Raw genomic sequence first — 8,912 nt, forward strand, 5'->3', positions numbered from 1 at the left:
CTCTTGAGGGAGGATTGGTGGGGGTGGGGGGGAGGGTTGGGACTGACCGCGCGGTTGGAAGAGGGGGGGAAGGCAAGGTGGGGTACTTTGATTGACAGATAGTGTCGTGAAGAATATTTTTTTTTTATTAACTGAAGATATTTGTTTTAGCTCATAAAATTCATACAATTTACCCGGTCAGAATATAATTTACATTGCTGGAATTCTTATAATTTGGTGATCATTTTGAATATAAACAACATATATTTTGCATTAAACATACAATTTTTAGATAAAAATATTTCTCTAGGTAACTATGTTATCTTTTGTCCAAAATATATGACATTTATATTCAAAATATTCCTGGTCTTACAAGGAATCCAGCAATGTCAATTGTATTATCCTAACTTTAGTTTGAGGTATTATTTATTAAAATTTAGTGGTTTTCCCCCAAGCAGTGTAGTGTGAGAGGGGGAGGGAGTTGAGTCCATTATTTGAATGGACATTAACTTGGCGACTGTATTTCTCTATTTCTCTAAAGTATTAATTGTGTGCATGTACCATCATAAAATTAAGATGTTATTTTTACTACAACATAGGTATGTGCCTTCAAAAAGTGGAGTTTGGGGGTCGGGCCGGTTTCTATTGGAATTAATCCCATATGTTCTGTTGTTCACTTAACGCGGATTTCACTTAACACGGGACCCTCTGGGTTCAATTGACCGCGTTAAGTGGGGTACAACTGTATTTATTTAATTATTGAAGGATTATTATTTCTGGATTACATGTCTATATCGGACTGGCCAGGAATGTACCCCAGTGAAACCCATGTTAAAGGGCTCATAGTTTATGTTACGGTTTTCAGGAACACAACCCCCATCGTAAATTGGAAAATACCTATATATTAAGAAATGCTAAGTTATGTACTCTAAAAATTTGGAAAACAATTCCAATGCATTAATAACACTTAACTGAAAATCATTAGTTTATACCATGAAGCATGATAAAATATATACACAGTACTGTATATAGCTAACATTATTCAAAATATTTAGAAAGTGGTGTAGTCCATATCGCACAAGAGGTGCGTTTGTTAAATTTTTTCCGCTTAGGAAAGATTTGGGTGAGATCAGGTGTGGTGAGAAGAATAGTCGGAGGGAAGATCTCCTCAACCACAGGTCCGGAGTGTACTTGGTTGATCATAGCAGCTGTGAGCTGAGATCCTGTAAAGGATTAAACAATAAATAACATGTTAGTATTTCCTTTTAATAATACTGTAAACAGAATTGGTACACTGTATATTGACAGTATCACAAGTTGTCACATCTATATTTTTACCAAATTAAATATTTTGATATGACAATACAGTACAGTATTGCATTAAGTTATTAATATCCTATTTACTCAACTCCACTTGTCTATTCTTTAGATGTTAATTAGTTCCCATTAAAAGAGAAAGATTAGAGAAGAATCATTACTTGCATGACAACTTATATCGTTTTCCTTATTTTCCCTACTCTAAAATTATATATATATATATATATATATATATATATATATATATATATATATATATATATATATATATATATATATATATATATATATATATATGTGTATGTGTATATATGTATATGTGTATATGTGTATATGTATATGTATATGTATATCTATATGTAGCCTATATGTATATGTATATATATATATATATATATATATATATATATGTGTATGTGTATGTGTATATATGTATGTGTATATGTGTATATGTATATGTATATGTATATGTATATGTATATGTATGTATGTATATATGTGTGTATGTGTGTATGTGTATCTGTATGTATGTATGTGTATGTTATGTATGTATGTATGTATGTATGTGTATGTATGTATGTATGTGTGTGTGTGTGTGTGTGTGTGTGTATGTGTGTGTATGTATGTATGTATGTGTGTGTGTGTGTATGTGTGTGTGTGTGTGTGTGTGTGTATGTATGTGTGTGTGTGTGTGTGTGTGTGTGTGTTGTATGTATGTATGTATGTATATATATATATATATATATATATATATATATATATATATATATATATATATATATATATATATATATATATATATATATATATATATATATATATATTTTTTTTCCTTTTAGTTGTTCTCCATCAATATAACATTACACTGGTACTACCCAGCCATCTACATCATAAAACTTTATCCTTTTAAAAGTTTTCCCCAAATATTTGCTTAACTATTTCACGGCGGGGTTTCAGCTTAGAAAAATTGTGCTCGCTAATTTATCATTACGGCAGGATTAAAGGCAATCCCTCAAGTTTTGCCATACAGCATGGGCAATATTCTTTGTGTGAATGAGTCAGTGTACTTCATCATGTTGAAGGAGACTAACAGTATGATATGTTTATGCTGCTGCCAACTCAACCTCAGTGGAAAGGCAAGACAGTGCTAATTACCACAATTATCAGTGCATTAGAAACTTAGTTTCACTTATGTTGCTGGAAAGACATCAAACAATAGCAGATAATCCAAGATGAAAATGTAAATAAATTAATTAATCTAGAACTTGAGTCTACATCACGCAAACTTTAATTGCCATTGTTTGCACTTTCAACCTGCCTTACTATGGAACAAAAATACCGAGGGAGGTTGTACAATATAACTACTGCAATGTGTCTGATACAACAATCTATAAGTATGTAACCATTACATATTCTATTCATAAAATCCCAAACAATAGAAAAAAATTAATATCCAAATTTTAAACTTACTCATAGCCCAGGGAGGAATTTTCCTCTTAGGAGCACTGTCCTCATCAGTTGAGTCATCACTCTCAATATCATTTATATCATAATTATTAATATTTTTCTTATATTTCTTGGAGTTTGGTGTAATGTCATAACTATCTTTGTTTTTCCCAGTAGAACTTGACTGAGACGGTCCAGTAGTTTTGGAAAATGTGGTATTAAGACCATTTTCCTTGTTATTACTTAAAGTGAATGTATGATTTAGTCCAGTTTCCTTGTTATCAGCTAGTGCAATCTGTAGGAAAATTACAGTGTGAGATATATAATCATAAGATGAATAAAAGCATTACAACATAATAATCAACAAAATACAATAGAGAATGCTGACAAACTAACCTGAGCACTGAAGCTACAGGTTCATGTGGAAAGTGGACATGAAGATGTTACTAAGGAGCTAAGAAATAATAAATTTGAGAAAAGGATTAGAGGAATACTGATGGAATACAGGCATAATAACACATTAAACAGAACTGAGCAAAAGATGATGTTATCTAAAGGAAGTTCTGCATTAATTACCAATTGTTAAATAATGCAGCAAAAGGAAAATAAGTACTTTAGTTTTTACCTTTTTAACTGCTGAGCTTGTCAATTTAGCTTGTTGTAACTCAGCAATGCGCTGTGCTTCAAGCAATTTAAGGTATTCTAACTCCTTTTTCTCACGGGCGATGCGTTCTACCTCAGCAATTTTTCTACAAAAGAAAATTTTTCTGATATACTACAGTTTCTTCAATAACTAATAAAGCAGAATAAATTAATCATGACTTCACTGGTGCAATTAAAAACAAAAACATCAATGGAATTTTTTTTTTTAGATTTTTTTACGTGGGTTAATTAACCTACCTGTCATATTAAATATATACCGTATATATAGTGTACTATATGTATTTGTAGTACAAGCTTAAGTCTCTCATGGTTAAACATATATGGTATTATTGTTAATAATAAGAAACATCCAATACAATATGTTGTTAAAGATTATCTAAATACAGTAGAAGTCCAAAAATCCGGACTGCTTGGGGATTGGGTCGGTCCAGATTTTCTGATTTTCCGGATTCTCAGGCAGTACTTTTAAAATTCAAATTTAAGGAGGAATAAAGAAGAGATGAACAGATACATTTTGATAGTTTATTCATTAGCAAATATAGCATGCTTCATTTATCAAAATGAGCAGTTTTAAAGAAAAAGCTGTGAATTCTAGAATTTTATTCTTTGCCTTTTTTATATCATAAATTGTAGACTTTACAATGTTGTATGTTTCCATTAGAACAGTATTGCTCACACCACGTTCTATTTTAATTATTTAAAGTTTGTCACCCAATTTCAACGTGTTCTTCTTTCTCTTCACACAACGGAGTTTATCTACTTCAGGAGCCATTATTATGGGCTCTGTAAATGGAAAGAGTAGGACTCAAAATTACATACGTTGTCACAGTTTGATTGCTCGTTTTAAAGTGGCGATCGCTTGTTGTCGCTGTGCAGCTGTGGCGCTCACGCATGCGCACATACACACAAAAGCCAGCTAAAAAAAAAAAAAAAAAAAAGTTTGAGTTTTCGAAAAGTCCGGATTCTCGGGTGGTCCGGATTTCTGGCATCCGGATTTTTGGACTTTTACTGTATATTAATAGTTTTTTTTATTATTCTTAAGAGGAAATACTGAGTGTTTAACTTAGTGTGGATGTACTTACAACCACCTCAAAAAGCCTGTCTCTCCTTCCAAACAAATCAGAATCGAAACTAAACAAATAATTTAGCACCAGCTGTGATGAGATCATGCGCTACATCTACCACCGAGTATTGATTATAATGTCCCTTACATGAAGATGTTATACACATTCCCTCTAAAATTTTGTTCTGATTGTAATAGACCAAAAATATTGAGAGAGAGAGAGAGGGAGAAAATTACACTTTCTTTTTCATTGGTGTTGTTACCCTGAACCTATCTCTCTCTCTCCAGGCAAAGATGGCATGTTATTGACGTTTTCAAGGACAAAGGGCATAATTAAAATTATTCCCTTGATCATTATGACACAGAAATTTCAACATATTTTACATAGGCATCAATAATATGTTAATACCCCGGTCATTGCAAATGATGTGTCCCTAAAATTCTTTGCGAATATCAGGATAATTTCTCCCATAAGAATTAATATAATTATATAATTGGTGGAGGTGTAATGTATTAAAATAAGTATAATACCATAATACAATACAAAACAACACTGCAGAAACACATTTTATTAGCCAAGCATCTTTAGCCTGCAAAAAGGTCACATTATTATACATCCATGGTATCCCTCCCAACCCCCTGGTCGGGGATAATCATATTTTTCTTTTATGGCCCAAACACCCCAAAATGACACTTGAAAATCTGCCTCGTTTAAAGGTGCTGCGAGACATTTAAATCCAGGGCTGGTGCAGTATTCCCAAACCTCTACTCGCTTCCAGTGCTGTCACAGTACTACTGGTTTGTCTTGCAGCCACATATACACATAATGATCACACACACACACACTGTAGGAGGGAGGGAGGTAGGTAGGTAGGGAGGGAGGGAGGTAGGGAGGGAGGGAGCAATGTAGGTGGAAGGCATGTGAGAGAGGGAACAGGGTGGGATGGAGGTAGCAGTATGGGAGGGAGGGAGGGAGGGAGCTAGTGTAGGAGGGAGGAAGGGGTGTGGGTGGATGTAACTATACAGTGGGACGGACTGGTAGGGGTAGGTGAAATGGAGGGAGTACTGGACATTCCTGGAGATGAAGAGGACACCAACCCTCTCTCCTCTACTTGCTGTTTATCAGTGTTGTTTTCCTCTTGTTCAAACACATAGTCTTAGTCACTATCATTATCATCACGTTCAATATCCCTATCAATGCATGCCTCTGTCAATCTATACTCATCTTCACCCCTACCAAATAATTTAGAGTATGTCTCAACCTGATTGAGTGACCGGTTACGTTCACATGCCATGGCTATCGAGAGACTACTGTGTAGTCCCAGGGCCTTGACTGTGAGGAGAGATGGGAGGGTGGGGCCCCCTGGGGAGAGATGGGAGGGGGGGGAACATTTACACAAACAGATTATGGTAGCTAGACTCAATTTCAAAGGTGCGGGAAAAGCAGATTTGGAAAACGTTCTAATACGTGACTGACCAGAGATAATAATATCGGTGATCACGTAATTGAACGTTAATGACCAGTTATGGGTTAAAATAAGCATAGAATATTGATTCACCATGGGTGTAAAAAATTCACTTACTGTAAAGACACACCGACACAAATGTTGTTAATAATTACTAAACTTTGTGATTGTGTGTATAAAATGTGTGAATGAGTAGGAGGCAATACGAAAAAATTTTTGACACAGTATCGACACTACCACACAACGCAACAGATCAAAGCAGACAGAGAGAACTCTTTCGCATGGCCTGGTGTATGAATACACAGCAAAAACAATTAACTATGCAGCCTGCTCACATAGCTTGAGCCACCAAGCACCAGAGATGACACACACCTCCAGCATGTTCCTTATTTTGCTCCTGAAAAGTTAAATATCATCATACATAGAAAACAAAACTCCATTATGAAAACACATATGGCCTCCACCCAAAAAATCCCACCAAGCACATTATATACATTGTACCCTACTTGCGGTCAACAAGTTCAGGGACCCCAGAGATCGCGTTAAGTGAAATATCCGCTGTAACCAGAACATATGGGATAATTCAATAAAACAAGCCCGACCCCAAACTCCACTTTGAAGGCACATACCTATGTTGTAGTAAAAAATAACATCTTAATTTTATGATGGTACATGCACACAATTAATACTTAAGAGAAATAGAGAAATACAGTCGCCAAGTTAATGTCCATTCAAATAATGGACTCGACTCCCTCTCACACTACACAGCCGGCTAACAGATGGTCGGTCGGTCCCTCCCTCCCACCCCCCCCCACCCCCCCACCAACCGTCCTAAGGAGATGTGTGGGATAACCTCAAACTAAAGTTAGGAAAATATAATTGACATTGCTGGATTCCTTGTAAGACCAGGAATATTTTGAATATAAATGTCATATATTTTGCACAAAAGATAACATAGTTACTCAGAAAATTTTTTTATCTAAAATTTGTATGTCTAATGCAAAATATATGATGTTTATATTCAAAATGATCACCAAATTATAAGAATTCCAGCAATGTAAATTATATTCTGGCCGGGTAATTTGTATGAATTTTATGAGCTAAAACAAATATCTTCAGTTAATAAAAAAAAAATAATCTTCACGACACTATCTGTCAATCAAAGTACCCCACCTTGCCTCCCCCCCTCTTCCAACCGCGCGGTCAGTCCCAACCCTCCCCCCCACCCCCCACCACTCCTCCCTTCCAGAGTTTTTAACATTTAGTATTAAATAACCTCAGATTAAAGTTAGGATAATATAATTGACATTGCTGGATTCCTTGTAAGACCAGGAATATTTTGAATATAAATGTCATATATTTTTCACAAAAGATACCATAGTTACCTAGAGAAAAATTTTTATCTAAAAATTGTAAGTTTAAAGCAAAATATATGATGTTTATATTCAAAATGATCACCAAATTATAAGAATTCCAGCAATGTAAATTATATTCTGGCCTGGTAATTTGTATGAATTTTATGAGCTAAAACAGGCAGTCAGGCAGGGTGGCGGGTGGGGCAAATCTAAAAATAGCGTCTCGGACACTCACGGCGTATATGTGGAAAAAATCCGCGTTAAGTGAAAGTTCAGCTTTGGCAAGGCACCGCGTATATGCGAAAACGCGTTAAGTGAAACCGCGTTAGGCGGGGTAAAACTGTATATACGTAATGCACAGCCACACATTAATCCTTTATCATGCCTAAAATAAACCAAATTAAATGACAGTAACCAGCAGAAATATTCCATTAAATTGGAAATGAAGAGAGATGCAGGCATAATTAACGACCATTAAAGAGGAACAAAATTTACAGCATAATCAGCCGAGTCTTGGGGTCAAAAGTCCATAGCTGGTAACAGCATCGTACCTGGCATCTCTGCTGTAATGGTCATGATAAGAGCTAACCTGAAAACCTTAAGGATTCATATTACGCTCAAACGTCCACAAAACCCTTTGAGTCTCCCAGTGGAAACGTCCCCCGTTTTCTCTGTTTCCCCCGCCTTTGTCTATGGGAGCAGACGCTGTATGCTGGGACCTGTTGCCATCCATTCCTTTGTGATCAATTTAATTTTGCTTTCGATAGCTGAGTCAGAGCATTGTTAGTGAAGATAATAGTAGAGAATGAAAATGAGTTCATAGTCTCAATTTCAACGTCAGAGGGTACCGTAAATTAATTCATCAGAATAGGAGTAGCTGGACTCCCTGGTCTGGTTTGAGTGAGGGCACGCGGGCATTTTAACCGTTAGTAAGTGCCCGTCCCTTCATCCATACAGGTATGCCATTCCACGCTGTGTTGTAATTTGCCCTTCTTTAAGTGATTTGACCCAATTGATAGTTGATTGTGCAAGTGTTACAGTAACGTAGTTGATATGCTCTGAGTAAAGTCATATTTACGTCTTTAACGTCCCCTGAAACGTGTTGTTGTTGTCACCGTTAGTAAGTGCCCGTCCCTTCATCCATACAGGTCCCTAACGCAGCCTAGGCCGTGTCTGTAGGGTGGATGTTGTATCCACTATGTCTGGGGACATGTCCGAGGTCCAGTAGGATCAGTTACCTTCGTGAGACCCGGCCGTCAGACACTTCAGACCACCTATAGCCCCATAGCTGGCTCGTCTGGGCCTAACGCTCGGTCCACGAGGTGACCCGGGACCACCAAGCCACACACCACTACCAGCCCCCATCATTGGTGGATGAATGTCTACCTCAGTAGGGCTATATTTGTGTGGTGGAATTAACCCACTGGGATCTCCAGAGTTCGTCAGATAGTACTCCATGGTGGCTGGACCCCATGGCTGTTGCTTGAGTATCACTCCTGACGACTGAGTGTTGTAGTGGCAGTTGCCTAGTATTTATGGTGCTAAGTGACTATCATAGTTGTGCTATTGAGTATGTCCACCCAGTAGGGTTGGAAGGGTATTGAATATGTCCACCCAGTAATG

At 36.5% G+C, this 8,912-nt stretch overlaps 1 long non-coding RNA gene across 1 annotated transcript; it reads right to left on the reverse strand.

The window, feature by feature from the left end:
* Positions 1 to 721: 721 nt before the first annotated feature.
* On the reverse strand, positions 722 to 3,569 carry LOC121876951. The gene is made up of 3 exons (XR_006090852.1): positions 3,368 to 3,569; positions 2,767 to 3,037; positions 722 to 1,202 (listed from the first exon to the last, which is right to left on the reverse strand). It is a non-coding gene; the product is annotated as an uncharacterized LOC121876951 (long non-coding RNA).
* Positions 3,570 to 8,912: the final 5,343 nt, after the last annotated feature.

This window comes from Homarus americanus, unplaced genomic scaffold (assembly GCF_018991925.1).
Source record: "Homarus americanus isolate GMGI-L3 unplaced genomic scaffold, GMGI_Hamer_2.0 scaffold18749, whole genome shotgun sequence".
Classification (NCBI taxonomy): domain Eukaryota; kingdom Metazoa; phylum Arthropoda; class Malacostraca; order Decapoda; family Nephropidae; genus Homarus; species Homarus americanus.